Source organism: Monodelphis domestica, chromosome 5, assembly GCF_027887165.1.
Source record: "Monodelphis domestica isolate mMonDom1 chromosome 5, mMonDom1.pri, whole genome shotgun sequence".
Lineage (NCBI taxonomy): Eukaryota > Metazoa > Chordata > Mammalia > Didelphimorphia > Didelphidae > Monodelphis > Monodelphis domestica.
Genome location: NC_077231.1, coordinates 242,493,913 through 242,512,560, shown reverse-complemented (window position 1 = coordinate 242,512,560; position 18,648 = coordinate 242,493,913). Strand labels below are relative to the sequence as shown.

Genomic DNA, 18,648 nt, shown 5'->3' with positions numbered 1-18,648 from the left:
ACACTCACACCGAACTTCCCTCTGATAGTTTAGAATTATGTCAGTCAAGACAACAAAACAAACAAAAACCAAAAAAAAAACCCAAAGGGGGCTACTATGTGGCTCAGTTTATTGAGAGCCAGGTCTAGAAATGGAAGGTTCTGGGTTCAAATCTGGCCTGAGACACTTCCTAGCTGTGTGACCCTGGACAAGTCACTTAACCCCCATTGCCTAGCCCTTACTGCTTTTCTGTCCTGGTAACAATATACAGTGTTGATTCTAAGGTGGAAGGTAAGAGTTTAGCAAAACTAATTAATTTTAAAAGGTGTGTTCTAAATTCTAGGCACTGTGTTAAGTGCTAGAGATATGACAAAAAGTTATGCCAATGTCTCTTCCTTCAAGGAATTCATACTCTAATGGGTAAAATAAATAAAATGAAAAAAAAAGTGTATTCAGAAATGTGGACATACATTGTGTGTATATGCATCATCCATATTTTTGTGATGATTATATAATCTATAGATATGCAGTATATGTATATATGTATTTATGTATATGTATGTATATAATGGTATATGCATTTTATATATATTATATATATATAATATATATATATATATATGAAGATGCCATATATACCTGCTTGGCATTCTAGGGTTTTATTCACTTCCCAAATCCCCTCCTGAAGGTGAAGCTCAAGGTTGTCAGAGAAGAGAAAAGTTACCTTTGGTTTAATGATTGCCTGATGATGTGACAGAATAAGAATTTCAGCTGGAATTGGGAAATTGATACGAAGCATTAGACAAGATAGAAGATGAATTGATATGGAAGGAGGCATTGGCAAGAATAAAGTGGCCAAGTCTTTGCTGAAGAAGGAGTGGGAGGCTGGCTTACTACTCAATTCTGATGATAGGTATGAGAACTTGGCTGTAAGCATGAGCAAACAACTAGCGAGAAATAAAGGATCCGAGTTAACAAGGCAGTATGCTAACAAGTACAGAGAAATCATATGAAATGCTTGAGGGGATAATAGGATCTGAAAAGAGAAACTTATTGAGAAAGTGAATGAGGCTGTAAAGAACTCACATATTTCAGCTGCAATAGCTTAGGAGAAACATTCTGTATTTATGAAAGGCAAAAATTTTAAGAAGGGACATTATAAATAATTCTAGGGATTTGATTTAAACTCACAAGAACACATTTCTGGTTTTATTAGGATTTCTCTCTGGACATTGACTGGCATCTATTTGCTTGAACAGAAAACCGAAGGTGAAACTGATCCTGTAAGAAAGACTATGTCCATCCCATCCCTGTTGATACCAGAGAGAGAGGAGACAGCATGTAAGGTGAGATTCCAAATCACACAAGAAGATAAGGTGTTTCTACTTTATTTAAGGGTTCATCAGAACTAGATGGTCCATGATCAAGTGGATCAAAGGAAAGTACATATTTTGTCTATGGGCATTTGTGATATCTTGCTTAAAAGACCTTACAATTAATGAATAGAAACATATTGTGTTATTTCACCAAGTTAGATTGCCTTGCTCTCTTCTTTTCAGGCAAAGTGATCCTATAAAAACTCCACTTTCTCACCTTAGGATCCAGAGAAAATTAAGAAGGATTGACATATGGAAGGAAGTAAAAGAAGAATCAAAAGAAAGACAAGGAGGGTAATATAGGGAAGAAAGGAAGAAATATTTAATTGCTTACTATATGCCAAGCATTTTCCTAAGCACAAATTTAAAAAAAGAAAGAAGTCCCTGCCTTCATAGAGTTTACATTCTAATAGTAGATCATAGAGAGAGAAGTGGTGAGACTCAGGATTGAGATGCTTTCTTAATGCTACTATCCCTTATCTACCACCTTCACTAAATTTTTGATTACCCGTATCTTTGCCTAGACTCCCAACTTATTAATTAAGCACCTCATTTTGTTCTTTTTACTCTCTGTCATTCATACAAATCATTTCAAGCTGCTTCTTTGGACTAAATTATTTTGAATATCTCTTTCAGTTCTAAACCCTCTGATCCAAGGAAATGAAAAAGAAGTAACTAGATCTACATGATAAGATCTCTTTCCTGGGACAAAATCTTTCTAAAATTTTTGCCTAGTAACTAAGTAATTAAATTATACTATTGATTTTTTCCTTTCAATTATGAGCTTAAAAAATGAAATTTTAGTTAACTGTGTAATTGGGTGACCTAACCCTTTCCAAAAAAATGATCTCTTCTCTTGTTGAACAATTAACATTTTTAAAAACCCTTATGTTTTGTCTTAGAATCAATAACTATTGGTTCCAAGTCAGAAGAGCAACAAGGGCTAGGCAATGGAGAGTTGATTTGCATCACACAGGTCAGAAGTGTCTGAAACTAGATTTGAACCCAAGACCTTCCATCTCTAGCTCTGGCTCTCAATCTGTTGAGCCACCTATCTGTCTCTGAACCATTAACTTTTAAAGTCACACTGATGACACTTTAATATTTCCAAACAGATAAAAATGTGTTCTTCATTTATAAAGTTTAACTTCCTTTAAATTAAGAGTTAATAATAAAATATTTAAATCTCCTACCAAATTAAAAATAAGATGTATCTCTTCAGGATTATCCTACAATAAGTCCAAGAAACTTAAATGTTTAGAATTAGCCAAAAAATAAGTCAAAAGCAACATGATGCAATAGACATAGAGACAGGGAAAGAGAGATAATATCAGAGAGTCAGCATGAAAGAGACAGAAAGAGACAGACAAAGAGAGATGGAGATACTGAGGCAGTGACAGAGAGAGAGAGAATAAGACTCTGGCACAGTAAAAAGAACACAAGTCTTAGAGGCAGAAAACTTGAGTTTGAATTCTATACCTGCTAATGACTATTTTGGTGACTGGGAAAACTGCTTCAACTCTCTATATCTCATCTTCCTCATCTTTTATTTATTTTTTGAAGCTCGACACCTCAAAAACCTAAGCTTTCTATCCCCTCTGACTAGAACATTGTAGCATAGAGAAATAAAGTTCTCTCAAAGCCTTCCTCTATAAAGGGCACATAATTCTCAGAACTTTCAAGGTAAATGTTTACTTTTCAGTAATCTCTCTGCTTCTTTTGACTCCAGCAAGCATCATACCCCTATGTTAGGTTCCTTCTCATCCCTCCCACCCCTTGTTGTGTGTTGTCTTCTCTTTTCAGATTGCATGTTCCATGATATCATGAACTATCTTTTCCTTATCATATCCCCAGTGTTTAATAGGGTATAGCATACAATAGGCATTTAAAAATATTTTAATTGAATCTTTTAAAAGGAATAGAAGGGTTATATCCACTGAATCACTTAGCCCCATCAAACTTCATATTAATTCTATCTTTGGAAGGAACATAGGAATGGCTCAAGATTATGCCCACAATTAGAAAAGGAAAAAATCCCAGCCTTTCCTTCAAGTAGTAATTACTACTTAAGCTACTTTCCTTTTCAGTGAGGAAAAAATACAATGCTCAGAGTCTATCACAAATCTTAACAAAGGATTATTAAATATAGCATAGATTCCTTATCCCATTAACTTCCCAGAGAACAATTATTTATAATATGATAAAGAAAATGAAAAGATTAAGAAAAAAGATTCTGAAAAATTAATCATCAATCACAATATCAAGAAATCTGACATGAATTTCAGTGTTCCATACTTGCAGGTCTTGTTCCCTACCTCCACAAATAAGTGGAGACTATGGGATGGGGGAAGTGCTTATTCAGAACTCTTCTTTTCAGTCCAGGCTTTGCTTGATGACTTCATAGTATTGAATATTAATTTAGGAGTTCCAGGGGCTGAGCCAATATGATGGAGTAAAACAGAGAATCTCAGAGTTGCTACAAGAATCCTCTCCAACCAATATTAAAATAACACAACAAAACAAATACAGGAGAGAAATAACCAACAAGGAGACAGAATAAAACAATTTTCAAGAAAATAAAAATCCAAAAGGTAGACAGAGAACATCTGGGGCACTGGGGTTAGAGGGGAACACAGTAAGCAGGAGGTCATAACAAAGAGTGAAGAGTAAACCAAGAGCAAGCCACACCCACCCACACCACATCTGCTCTTCTAGGTATAGAATCTAAGACCAAGCCAATGTTCAGACCCCAAGAACCTACCTGAGCAAAATAGAGGTCCAATCAACCCATACTCATTGAAATTCTAAACCTGTGGAGAAGTCTGAATCCCAGCCCAGGCCAGTTGGTGCTGAAGTGGGATGATATTCATAGGCTCAGAATGAAGTCAGGAGTTGAGTGGTAAGGACATAGATTCCAGTTTGGTGTAGTTGGTAGACTCAAAGTGGGTCTAGATCTTTTTGCCAAAAAAGCTCAGGGTAGAGCCTCAGGACAGGGCAATCAACTGTGTGTGCCCGATTAGATTAAGTACACAGTAAGAACCAAAACTTACACCTAAGCCTGAGGCTAGAGCTTAAGCAGTTCCTGACCTAATTAAGCTCTTGGTAAGGCCAAAAGCTTAAGTCCAAGCTTGAGGCAAGTCTTTCAGTTATCAGTATCTCAAGTGTTAATTGAATTATCCATGGGAGGTTGCTCTCAGAGGTCTCAGTTTTCAGGCCATCATACAGCATTGGAAAAACCAAAACTGGCAAAAACTCAGAAAATAAAAGCAAATGGTACCATCCAGGAAGGGCTGAAATTTAAGATGGTAACTTAGCTTCCCATAAAATACAGCCTACCAATAAAAAGGTAAGAAAAATAAGCAAACCAAAGAAAAATATAGATTAGACATGGTTTCTGGAAGAACTCATAAAAGACATCAACAAGAAAAGGAGAGGAAGAGCGAGGAAGAGAAATAATAGTAATGCAAGAAGAAATGGACCAAATAGGAAAAAAAATGAAACAAAAGCTGATACAAGAAAATCAGTCCTTAAAAATCAGAATTAAGCAACTAGAAACTAATAATTTCATGATAAATCAAGAAATAATGAAAAAAAATCAAAAGAAAACAGAAGAAAACATGAAATATATAATTAAAAAAAACTACTGACAGGGAAAATAGATGCAGGAGACATAATTTAAGAATTATTGGACTACCTGAAAGCCATGATCAAAAAGAAAAAAGTTGGACATCATAATACAAGAAATTATCAAAACAAACTGCCCAGATATCCTCGAATCAGAAAATAAGATTGAAATTGAAAGAATTCATAGATCACCTCCAGAAAGAAATCCTGAAATGAAAACTTCCAGGAATATTCAGCAAAACTGAATTCTTTCATTGGTAAAAATGGGCATTCAATAATATAGAAGATTTCCAAGCATTCTTGAGGGATAAGCCAGTCCTAAACATTGATATTAATGGATATCTGGGCAATAAAGAGCCCCCATGTCAAGGAGAAAATACTATGAGCAGTTAGAAAGAAACAATTCAAATACCATGGAGCTACAATCAGGATCACATAGGATCTAGTGGCTTCTACATTAAAGGATTAGAAGGCATGGCATATGCTATTCAGGAAGGCAAAAGATCTAGGTTTAAAACCCAGAGTCACCAATCCAGCAATCTTTCATGGCTAAAAATGAACATTCAATAAGATAGAAGATTTTCAAGCATTCTTGAGGAATTAGCCAAACCTAAAGAAAAAATATGAAGTTTAAACATTACACCCAAGAGAAGCCTAAAGAGGTAACTAAGAAAGATAAAATTTAAGTGACTCAATAATGTCAAAATGTTTTCATTTCTACAAGGAAAGTGGATATATGTAATTCCCAAAAATTACTCTTAGTAGCAGAGAAGATAGAAGAAATATACTCAGAAAGAGGATGGGGAAGTATGCTGATTATGATGATAATATATATATGATGATGTATGATGATAAGATGTGTATATTTGTGATGATATGAAATGCTATGTATGTATGACATGATATATATGTATATAATATATAAAAAATCGAGGTGAAAAAGGATTGCACTTAGAGAAAAGAGAAGGAAAAGGTAGAATGGGGTAAATTATATAATATAAAGAGTCATGAAAAATCATTATGGAGAGCGGAGGATAAAGGTAGTGATAGGCAATGCTTAAACTATACTCTCATAATAACTGGCTCAGAGAGAGAAAATCCAATATACTCATTGTGGTATAAAATTATATCTTATCCTACAGAGAAATAGAAGGGGAATAATACAAGGGTAAGGATAGGTAATTGGAGGGAGAGGGGAGTGGGGGATGATGATAAAAAGCAAAATACTGGTGAGGAAGAATGGAGTGAAAGGGAATAGAATAGGATCACAAGGGTAAAATAAGAGGGAGAGCAATACATATTTAGTAATCATAACTCTGAATGTGAATGAAATGAACTCACCCATTAAACAGAAGCAGATATTAGAGTAGATTAAAAACCAGATTTCTATTTTGTTTATAAGAAACACATTTGAAGCAGGGTGACATACAGATTAAATGTAAAGGGCTGGAACAGAATTTATTATGCTTAATCTCAAGTAAAAAAGCAGGAGTAGCAATGATGATACCAGAGAAAGCTAAAGTAAAAATGTGTCTGATTAAAAGATATAAAGAAGGAAATCTTGCTAAAAAGTACTATGACCAATGAAGTAATATCAGTACTAAACATTTATGGACCAAATGGTATAGCATTCAGATATCTAAAGGAGAAATTAAAGGAGTTTAAGGAGTAAATAGATAAAAAAACCATATTAGTGGGGAACCTCAAGCTTTCCTTATCAGAACTACATGAATTAAACCAAAAAATAAATAAGAAAGAAGTAAGAGAAGTGAATAAAATGTTAGAAAAATTAGAGTTAATTGATATTTGGAGAAAAATGAACAGCAAGGGAAAAAAGAAATATAACTTCTTTTAAGCAGTACATGGTACATATACAAAGACTGAACTAGGGCATAAAAACATTGCAAACAAATACAGAAAAGCAAAAAACAATAAATGCAACTTTTTCAGATCATAATGCAATAAAAATTACAATTAACACAGGTTCATGGAAAGGAAAATTTAAGATCAATTAGAAACCAAATAATCTAATTCTCCAAAAACTGGTGGGTCAATAAACAAAAATCATAGAAACAATTACTAATTTAATTGATGAGAATGACAATGAGGAAATAATATATCAAAATCTGTGGGATATAGAAAGTGAAACATTGTTAATGATCAAATGTTATCGACTTTGCTACTAAGAGCAATGCAATGATCCAGGACAACCCTGAGGAACTTATAAGAAAGAAAGATATCCACATCAAAAGAAAGAATTATAGGAGCAGAAATGTAGAAGAAAAACACATGGTTTATCATTTGTTTATATGGATATAGGATGTAGGGGTTTGATTTTTAAAAAGTATCATAAAAATGAATAATATGGAATATGTATTGAGTGATAATAAACCGATGCAACAAAAATTAGAAGGGAAGCAACAAATTGGGAAAAATCTTCATGACAAAAACCTCTGACAAAGGTCTAATTACTCAAATTTATAAAGAGCCAAATCAATTGTACTAAAAATCAAGTCATTCCATATTGATAAATGGGCAAGGGACATGAATAGGTAATTTTCAGATAAAGAAATCAAAACTAAATAAGCACGTGAAAAAGTGTTCTAAATCTCTTATAATTAGGAAAATGCAAATCAGAACAAATCTGAGGTACCACCTTACACATAGAAGATTGGCTAACATGACAGCAAAGAAAAGTAATGAATGTTGGAGGGGATGTGGCAAAAATTGGAACCTTAATGTCTTGCTGGTGGAGTTGTGAATCAATCGAACCATTCTGGAAGATGTGATATGGAAATCACATTAAAAGACTGATATATATTAATTTAAGGTCGCCAAAGAGTTCAGCTATGTAATTCCTAAATGAAAACTCAAGTCAGCTGTCAACCTTTTATGGAGTTTTCTTTAATTACTAACAGGAGGAAGAAAGGTATGAGAGAGAGAGAGAGAGAGAGAGAGAGAGAGAGAGAGAGAGAGAGAGAGAGAGAGAGAGAGAGAGAGAGAGAGAGAGAGAGAGAGAGAGAGAGAGAGAGAAAGGGGAGAGAAGGGAATAGGACTTAAATACTCACTCTGCTTAGGCTGGGCCAAAGGCCCAAGGCCTTGGATAGCCGAGGCAAAGAAAAGAGATCAGTCCCTATCACTCACGTGACCAAAATGGAGAAACAGTCTGAGGGCCACCACTCTAAGCACCAGGCTCCAACTCCCACACTCCCCTTCCACACAGGAAGTCCCAGCATCCTCAACTATCCTCTACCTCACTTCCTGTGTCTCCCCTATGCCAATGGTGGCTCTATCTTAACCCAGGACCGCCCAGAGTTCTGTCCCCTTTGCACATGTCTGTTGAAGGTCATATTCTCAAATAATTAAATCTTGAGCTTTGCTGCAGCTCTTCCTAAATCCTGTTACCCTGAGTAGGGTAGAGATTGTAGTTTCCAAGACCTGATTCTGTCATTCCAAGTGTCTCTATTGTTATTGATCAGGAAATAGCCAAATTCCATCCTCTAAAGAATGGTTTGAACACAGTTGAGTAGTTTTGAAATTCACAAAAGCAATTTTAACTATGCCCAAAGAGTTCTAAAAAAACTGTCTGCCCTTTGATCCAGCCATAGCACTGCTGGATTTATATCCCAAAGATATAATAAGGAAAAAGACTTGTATATAGGTGCACTTTTTGTAGTGACAATTAGAAAATGAGGGGATACCCCCTGATTGGGGAATGAATGAACAAATTGTGGTATCTGTTGGTGACGAAATACTATAGTGCTTAAAGGAATAATAAACTGGAGGAATTCCATGTGAAATGGAATGGCCTCCAGGAATTGATGCAGAGTGAAAGGAGCAGAACCAGGAAAACATTCTACACAGAATGATACACTGTGGTACAATCAAATATAATGGACTTCTCTATTAGTAGCAATGCAATGATCCCAAACAATTCAGAGCAACTTATGAGGAAGAACACTATCCACATTCAGAGGAAAAACTGTGGGAGTAGAAACACAGAAGTAAAACAACAGCTTGATCACATGGGTCAATGAGTATATGATTGGGGATATAGACTCTAAATGATCACCCTAGTGCAAACATCAATAATATAGAAATAGGTTTGAATCAAGAAAAAAACAGTGGATAAGAGATGGGATGGGGTTAGGGAGGGAAAAATATGATTCTTGTAACCAAAGGAAAGTATTCTAAATTGACTACTTAACTAACATTTTCAAAAAATTATTATAAAAATGAATAATATGGAATGAGTATTGAATGATAATAAATTTTTAATCCAATGAAATTTCTGGTTGGCTCTGAGAGTAGGGAGTGAAAAGTGGAGGGAAAAACATGAATCATGTAACCATGGAAAAATACTTTAAAATAACTTTTTGAAGAATTTTTGGCATTAGAGCCTACTTCAGTGTTTTAAGGAAAAAATAATCTGGTTGTAATATGATTACATATAGACAATACTGGAGTGGTAAATAATGGACCTTTCTGTCTTTGACTGAGGAATGTACTTAGCAATGAAATCTCTCAGTTAAAGCTTTATTCATTTTGGTCAATTGTAGATTATTTTCATTAATGATGGAATCACTTCAAAGTTCCACTAACAGTCCAATCATGAGTTTGTTTTTCTTCAATCCATCTAAAAATTATCATTCTGATATTTTGTCTTTTTAAAATAGTTGTTGACTATGAGGTGAAACCTTAAAATATAATTTACCAGAAGAAAAATAGAAGAAAATGTCAAGACTTGGAAACTGATCTGATGAAAGAAACTCGAAAGAAAATTGAAAAGATGGTGCTAATGAGGCAAATATGGATCATAAGAAAGATAAAGCTATTTTCAAAGAAAACTTATTAGGTGGCTAATTTGTGGGGTAAGAAGTAAAAAAGGATCTCTTCTGAACAAGTTCTAATTTGAGGTGATAGTAGGGCTTACAAAACATGTCCAGTATTTTGCCACTACAAAGAGCATGACTATAAATAACTTTGTGCACATATTTTTCCCTATTATCTATTTGGGGTACAAACCCAGCAGTGGTATGATCCAATCAAAGGGTAGTCATTTTTAAAGCCCTTTGGGCATAGTTCCAAATTGCCTTCCAGAATGATTCACAGAATCATTCCAGAATGATTCCAGAATCAATTCACAACTCCACCAGTAATGCCATCAGTGTCCCACTTTTGCCACATCCTCTTCAACATTTTTTACTTTTCTTTTTTGTCATATTGGCCAGTATATTAGGTGTGAGGTGGTACATCAGTTGTTTTGATTTTCATTTCTCTAATAATGAGAGATTTAGCACACTTTTTCATGTGCTTATTTATAGTTTTGATTTTTTTCCTTTGAAAACTGCTGATTTATGTCCCTTGACCAAATAACAATTGGGGAATGGCTTGATTTTTTTGTAGAATTGATTTAGCTCCCTATAAATTTGAGGAGTTAAAATTTTGTCAGAAGTTTTTGTTATATAGATTCCCCCCCCAATTTGTTGCTTCCCTTCTAATTTTGGTTGCATGGGTTTTGTTTCTACAAAAACTTTTTAATTTAATGTAATCAAAATTATTCATTTTAAATTTTGTAATATTCTCTATCTCTTGCTTGCTCTTAAATTCTTTCCTTTCCTGTAGATCTGATCATTATACTATTCTATGTGCACCTAATTAATTATATTTTCCTTTTTTTACATTTAAGTCATTTATCCTTTCTGAATTTGTCTTTGTAAGGTGTGAAATGTTGAACTAAACCTATTCTCTCCCATACGGTTTTCCAATTTTCCCAGAATTTTTTGTTGAATAGTGGGTTCTTACCCTTAAGCTGTGATCTTTGGGTTTATCATACAGTATCTTGCTGAGAACATTTACCCCAAGTCTATTCCATTGATTCTCCCTTTTGTCTCTTAGCCAAAACCATACTGTTTTGATGACCACTGCTTTACAGTACTGTTTAAGATCTGATTCTGCTAGGGCCCCCTCCTTCACATTTTTTTTCATTATTTCCCTTATTATTCCTGATTTTTGTTCTTCCAAATTAACTTTGTTATATTTTTTCCTAATCCAATAAAAATTTCTTAGTAATTTGATAGGTATGGCACTGAATAAGTAAACTAATTCAGGTAGGATGGTCATTTTTATTGTATTAGTTCATCTTATCCATGAGCAGTTAATGTTTTTCCATTTAATTAAATTTAGTTTTAATTGTGTGAAAAGTGTTTTGTAATTGTGTTCATATAATTCCCATGTTTATGTTGACAAAGAGATTCATAAATATTTCATATTGTCTCCATAATTTTTTTAAACCCCTACCTTCCATCTTGGAGTCAATACTGTGTATTGGCTCCAAGGCAGAAGAGTGGTAAGGGCTAGGCAATGGGGGTCAAGTGACTTGCCCAGGGTCACACAGCTGGGATGTATCTGAGGCCAGATTTGAACCTAGGACCTCCTCTCTCTAGGCCTGATTCTCGATCCACTGAGCCACCCAGCTGCCCCCTGTTTCCATTGATTTTTGATGAGGTTTAACTCAGGTGAATTCCTAGATCACTGAAGTATGTTTATGTCCTTTCTGCTAGAAAAAAAAATACAACAATATTTTTTTCCTAATCTTTTATGACACATGGAATGGTACAAAATTGTGTTATGGTATTCTATCTCTATTTGGAAATTCCTTTAATCATGGCATAATTCTGCTCCTCAGTATATCAGAATATTTATGAGAACTTATGATTTCATCAGTGGGGATATGACTTGCAAATACAATGGGAGAAACCATTTTCAAAATAATTATTTTGTGTGTGGATATATTACATTCTGGTTAAGGTACTGAAATTTTTCCAAGTAAAATCTGGACATTTTCTGGCAACCATTTTGATATATCTTCAGTTACTTTTAAATATTCATCTGAAGATTATGCTTTATTTTAAAAGTTTTCTTCTACAATTTTCCCCACTCTAGTTTTTTCTATTATCTTGTCTACAACTACTTTTTTGGTTTCTTTAAAGAAGGATTTTTTGGAGGCATAGGAGTAGTCCTCTTATTATTCCTCTAACTTTGTAAAGCCCATAATATACAGTAAAGGGATCAATAATTATTTTGGCCTCTTAATATTTTTGTTTTGATTTGATTTTTGAGGATTAATTAGTCTGTTTTTACCTAAAATCTTTCCAATTTTTGATATATTTCAAAATAAACTTTCCTTCTCTCTTAGAATTGTTTTTGGTTCCAAGGGAGAAGAGAAGTAAGGGCCAAGCAATGGTGGTTAAATTACTTGCCCATGGTTGTCAAGGGGTCCCAGATGGGTAAGAAGAATGAAGTGTGTTAGGAAGGATGAGAGGAAACACCTGTTTGGGGTCAGGAGGGCTAAAAGGGCAGATAGCAACCAAAAGGACTTTATTGAATGTTACATCTACTTTTATGGGGGAGAAAGCAAGCTGGGGCTCCAACATAAGATTTTTACCTATAGAGTAAAAGTAAATGATTGGTAAAGGGATACAAAGTAATTTTGTTTACCTCATTGAGTTTACACAATGGTTTCTATAAGATAATTAATCAACATGTAATGGCCTAATTTAGATTCCCAAGGAAATGCATACATCAGTAATTATTCAGGGTGAGAGGGAGAGGGAAGTTTGTGGCTACAGGTCTTGGGATGAAAAGTTGAGCTACATGACAGACTTCAGCTACTTTATGGCTCAAGGCTGTCCTTAATAGGGTCCTAGGATTTTTGCCATGTCTCCAGAACTTTGCTCAATGGATTCTCAGGATTTATCCTCCAACATATAATCACACAATAAGGAAGTGTCTGTAGTCTGATTTGAACCCAAGACATCCTGTCAATGAGCCTGACTTTCAATCCATGAAGAACAGCCTAGTTGCCCCACACCCCATTGATTTTTTTCTCTTACTTTCAACTACATGTTCCTTTGAACTTTAATTTGATTGACCCTATTTTACTGTGGATTTGCATAATTCCTTGAAATACTTGATGTCTCCTCATTAGTCATTTTAATATCTCTAATAGTCATTGTCTATTCTACTTAAGAACTACATGTTTTGTTTGTTTCCTCGGAGCAATGTCCATTCTTAAATGCTATAGAATTTAAAACAAAATAAGAGAGTAAGGAACATGCATGAAAATGAAATGTAGTACTTAAATGACATAATACTTGGGTCAGCTAGGTGGCATAGTGGAGAATGACACATTTGAAGCCAGGAAGACATTTTTTCCCCGAGTTCAAATCTGACCTCAGACATTTATTTGCTGTGTGATTCTGGGCAGGTTATTTAACCTTGTTTACCTCCATTTCCTCACCTGTGAAATGAACTAGAGAAGAAAATGGCAATTCATTCCAGTATCTTTTTTAAGAAAGTCCCAAATGGAGTCACAAAGAGTAGGACATTACAACAGAGTACTATCAAATGGTGAGAGAACTAGTTCAATTCTGATCAAGGTCAGATATCTAATGATAATAGGAACATCTGCACACAGCCTAAATTGGTAAGTGTCTCAACACATCCACATACCACAGTAAAATATGTATACATATGGAATATAGATATAAACATAGATGTGTCTCTGTACATACATACATATATACATACACACATACATACATACCTACAGAAAAGTTGAATGACTTACCCCAAATAATATAGGTAGTAAATATGAAAAGTGAGGTCAGTCAGACAAGAAACATTTATTTTATTTTTCTTTATGTGTCCAACACTGTCCTGGAGATACAAAGGAAAGGGGGATGGAGTGGGGGAGAAAAGGAAAAAAGGAAGAAAATCAGTCCCTGCTCTCGAGGAGCTCAGAGTCTAATGGGGGAAACAACATGAATACCTGTGTAAACAAGAGATAGATAGATAGATAGATAGATAGATAGATAGATAGATAGATAGATAGATAGATAGATAGATAGATAGATAGATAGATAGATAGATGGATGGATGGATGGATGGATGGATGGATGGATGGATGGATGGATGGATGGATGGATGGATGGATGGATGGATGGATGGATGGATGGATGGATGGATAGATAGATAGATAGATAGATAGATAGATAGATAGATAGATAGATAGATAAAATGCAAATAATCAACAGAAGAAAGTAATTATAATTAAAGGGCATAATGAAAATCTTCCTGTGGAGGGTTCAATTTTTGGTTTCTAGGGAAGCTAAGGGGACAGACAAGGGAGGAGAGCATCCCATGCATGGGAAAGAGCCCAAATTGGGAGCATGTGAGGAACAGCAAAGAGATCAGTTAATGGATGGCAGAGTATCTGTGGGACAGATACTGAGTAGACAGGTAAGATGCAGTAAGATTGGAAGGGGTCAGGCTTTGAAGGAATTTTAAGTAAAATAGACTTTTATATTTGATCCTGAAATTGATAGGGAGTCAGCAGAGTTTATTGAAGAGGAGGGAAGATGACTTAATTGTCTCTACTCTTTTAGAAGACCACTGTGACTGCTGAGTGGAGAATAGGCTGGACTGGGGAAGATTTGTGGCAAAGAGGCCAACTTGTAACCTATTATTGCAAATGCAAGTTGATGAGGAGCTATACCAGGTTTGTGGTAGTTTCAGAGGAGAGAAAAGGGGCATGTGAGAGAGATGTCAAAGAGATAAAAATCAACAAGATCTGGCAACAGATTGGATAGGAAGAGTAAGACAGAATTTAAACCCAGGTCCTCTAATTGCTGAATCAGTGTTCCTTTGTACTGAATCAGAAAAAGTCACCTAACCTTTTCATATTTCAGGCAAATCTTTAAAAGTATATGTTACAGACCATTTGCTGTTTTCTATTATCAGAATTATAGTAAGAATAGTTTCCCAAGTGATAGAAGACACAGATATTCTTTCTTTCTTCCTTCTTTACTTTCTTTTTCTTTTCCATTTTCCTCATTCCTTCCTTCCCTTCTTCCTTCCTTCCTTCCTTCCTTCCTTCCTTTTTCCTTCCTTCCTTTAATCCTTTCTTCCTTCCTTCCTTCTTTCCCAAGTATTGCAACCTTTGGGGTTAACAGATTTCCCCTCTCCTACAATAATTCTCCAAGAGTTTCTTGGACAGATTTTATAGGATTTAGGAATCTTGGATGGGAAAAATACATATTTATTTTCTTTAACCTCTAACTAATTTAGCATTTCTTTCAATTATTTAAAACACATTATTAGGAGAAGTAAACCACAGGGTTTACCCAGCTGTTTTGTGACTTGGGCAATATCAGAGAAACTGATTTTTCTAAAACCTTACATTGATGGGAAACAGATAGACAGAGACAGACACAAACAAAGAGTGAAATAGAGAAAAAGAGAAGAAGAATCCTGACAGCAGGTTCTGGAAATCTTGACTTTTTCTTCTACTCAACTATTTTGAAAATGAGAATCTGTGCTACCCACCAATAAAGATCTAGTACAATAGTGATGGTGAAATTTTATTATGCAAGCTTAGAACATGACATTTGTAGCACTTATTAGTTTGGGGCCTCTGTGCTTACACTGCCAACAGAGCTAGAAAGTTAGTCTAAGTAGTTTTCTGTGTGTGCGTGTGTGTGTGTGTGTGTGTGTGTGTACGTGTGTTCTCTTTAAAAAAAAATGCTGTTATGACACTCAATTATGCAGTGTTCATTTTATTCACCACTGTCATAAATACTGCTACTTGTCCTGCTTCTTGGTTCTGTACTGGGTTGCTAGGCAATTCCTGACATGGGCTGGAGTTAAATAAACGTATAGACTGGGAAGCAGCAGCACATGCATATATAATCACATCTCCACCAGAGGAGGAAGCACCCCTTCACCTGTCACGCAAAGTTTCAACAAAAAAATTGGAGCAATAGAGTGGCTTCTTAATTTTCCTTTCAAAACAGCTACTTTGGGATAATTAAGGAAATTATTTTATAAGTCTATATATAGAACTAACAGATTCAAAATGTAAAGTCTTGTTTTTATTTTTTTTTCTTTAGGTGGCTGTATTTTTAATCAACTTACAAAGTATAACAGTGAAGAAATTGTCTGTCCCAGTCCAGGGGGAAATATAGAGTGGGTGTTTTGTTGCCATGGTCCATTTGTTCTCCTTTGGTCCTAAATTTAGAGCTACAAGTTACCTCTCAGTCAGGTGGAGGTAAAACCACTTCTTGGGATATGGGCTCTATAACACAACCTGCATCATTGATACAGTATTATTTGAAGAACCAAACAGATACAGCAGTCCATAGCCCTTCCACAAAGTGCTTTCCTTTAATCTTCAGTCATGATGGACGTGCTCCTACATGAAAAATCGCCTGCTGTGATCACCTCTATAGCTGTATCTCTGGTCCCTTCCTCTCCATTGCCAAGAAAGTCCACCTCAGGTCCACAGATGTCCCTGAGGTCTTCAGGCAACTAGTCCTCCAACTGTTCAGCCATATCAGCAGAACCTGAGGCAGCAAAAAGCAAAGACCTTCTTGACTTCAAAGATTCCTGCTTGCTCTGGCAGGGGAGGTGCCTGGGTGAATGGATATCTCAGAACTAAGCCCACAGTTTGGTGCATCACAGTGGGGTCCGACTATCCTCTCAGAGCATGAATCCACTCCTATCATGAGCACCTCCTTAAGTCAGTTTTTATACCAGCACTACAAGTGAGTCTTGTAGTGCTCATCTACTCATCTACAGTTTCACTCAACTAGACTGAAGTCTGGCTATCAGAGTGGATCCAAGTCAGCCCACAAGTTATACCTCCCAAAATAGTGCTCAAGACCCACTCTTTGAACAGAGATCCACACAAACTCACTGGACCTCCAATTCTGTCTCCTTGTCTTCCCAGAATGATCTGACTCTGGCAAAGAATGGCTTGACCTGCAGGCAGGCCACTCAGTTACACTATCTGTTGAAGATGCTACTGGCTCTGTGGTGAAATCTGACTCACCCTTTGCTCCTAGAATCCCCCCATTCTATAATATAGTATCTTCAACTTCCTTGCTGACCAAAGCCAATCAGCACTCATCCTTGCTGAGTGATTTGGCCACAGTGAGACTTCCAAATAATATCACCACTCAATAGAGCATCATCATCATCAAGGAGCACCTCCACATCAACTCTTTTGCACACATGTTGAAAAAAAATTTAAAAAGAAAGTGAGATGAGTCTCTGATCCTCCAGCATTTTCTCTACTGGGTACAGCACAACCATGGTACCTTCTCCTGTGGTCCACATCTCATTCAGCCTAAATGGTGGTAGGATTCTAGGGCAGCAGAGGCAGTAACTGCACCTTCACTTTCTCAACCAGGAGTTCAGTTGCCAATATTTTAGGAAAATCTCCTTCAAACCTTCTTCTTGGGTTGCCTAATCCATATATCACAACTCTGGGGTTGTTCCATGCCTTCCCACCACAAGGGTATTATTATGACAGCTTAGAGATGCTTCAGCCAAGATTCCTCTTGTATTACAACAACATCCCATTCCCTACACCTCTCCCTCTGCCCAATGGGAGGGATGGTAGCCTGGCCAGTAGCCATTGTTCTGCTGACCTCCAGGAATTTGGTTGTGAAGACACCTCACCACACAGCAGACATCCCTGAAACTTGAGCTGTCTCGTGGCTAATTACACCAGTGCATCATGCTACAAAGGGATCCTGGACCTTCCTGAACCATTCATTATGGGCCTGCTGTATTCCCTGCTGTTCCTACCTCTTCCAAGAAGCCTGGTGTTAATGTCAATGTCAGTATGACCACACCCAACAGCCAAAAGCAGGTATGGATCTCATGGATACAATAGTGCTCTGTTAATCACCTCCAGGTATATAGATATTTTAGCTATTTAGTTAATTTAGTTACTTAGCTAATTTAGTCATTTTGTTAGTCACCTCCAGGAATATAGACAACAGGCAGAATTTAAAAGTCAAGTCTTTGTACTCTAAATGATGATATTTTGGGGTTCTGTGGATACCAAAACTCAGTCCTTTGAAAAACAAGGTTTTCATTGTGGAGCTTGTGCTGAATCCTTCACCCATCACTCCTACCACAGCCACTGCCTCTCTGCTAGCCCCCTTTATACACATCCTGGCTCCCTACTAGCAGCCACACTCTCAGATCCTATGCCACCAACTTCAGTTGGACAACCAGCTGCCATATTTGCAGATGATTCTGTTTCTAGCGCCATCAGGAGGAGCAGACTGGCAGCATGCAACAGAGTCAGCCAGACAAGCTCCATCCTGCAGAAGCCTGAGAGCAGCAAATCTGTCTACAACAGCTAAAGCCGAGATGCCAATTGAGGCCCTGACCCTCTTTACCTCCTTTGTCTGCTACCTGCTAAGATAAGCCTCTCAGTCTAGCACCTAAGGAAACAGCTAAAACATAAAACCACATATGGCAAAGCATACTACTGTCCCCCCTGCAGCCTGCCCCAGGCCTCCGCTTCACTTCTGAAGGCCCATTTCTTTCTTCTTCTACCTATTCTCTTATACGTATTATAGGATTTGCATTTCTTTTCTTTCTCTTTTTTCTTCTCTCTCCAAACTACCCCAGCATTCAAGACTATGAAATTGGGTGCTCTGGGTTCTGGCCTTCCTCTTCTTCTTCCTTCTGTTAAAATTATAATTAGTTTCTCTGCTAAAAGTATTATATTTTATGAGATTTCTTAAAGATTATGAAATAAAGAAAATACAAAATAAGAAAGCACGTGCCCAGGCACAGAGCCCATTAA

General features: G+C 36.3%; 2 pseudogenes; both read left to right on the top strand.

The window, feature by feature from the left end:
• Positions 1-803: 803 nt before the first annotated feature.
• LOC103099761 (ubiquitin-associated protein 2-like) lies at positions 804-17,006 on the top strand (annotated as a pseudogene).
• Positions 17,007-17,133: 127 nt separating this feature from the next.
• LOC130454733 (ubiquitin-associated protein 2-like) lies at positions 17,134-17,767 on the top strand (annotated as a pseudogene).
• Positions 17,768-18,648: the final 881 nt, after the last annotated feature.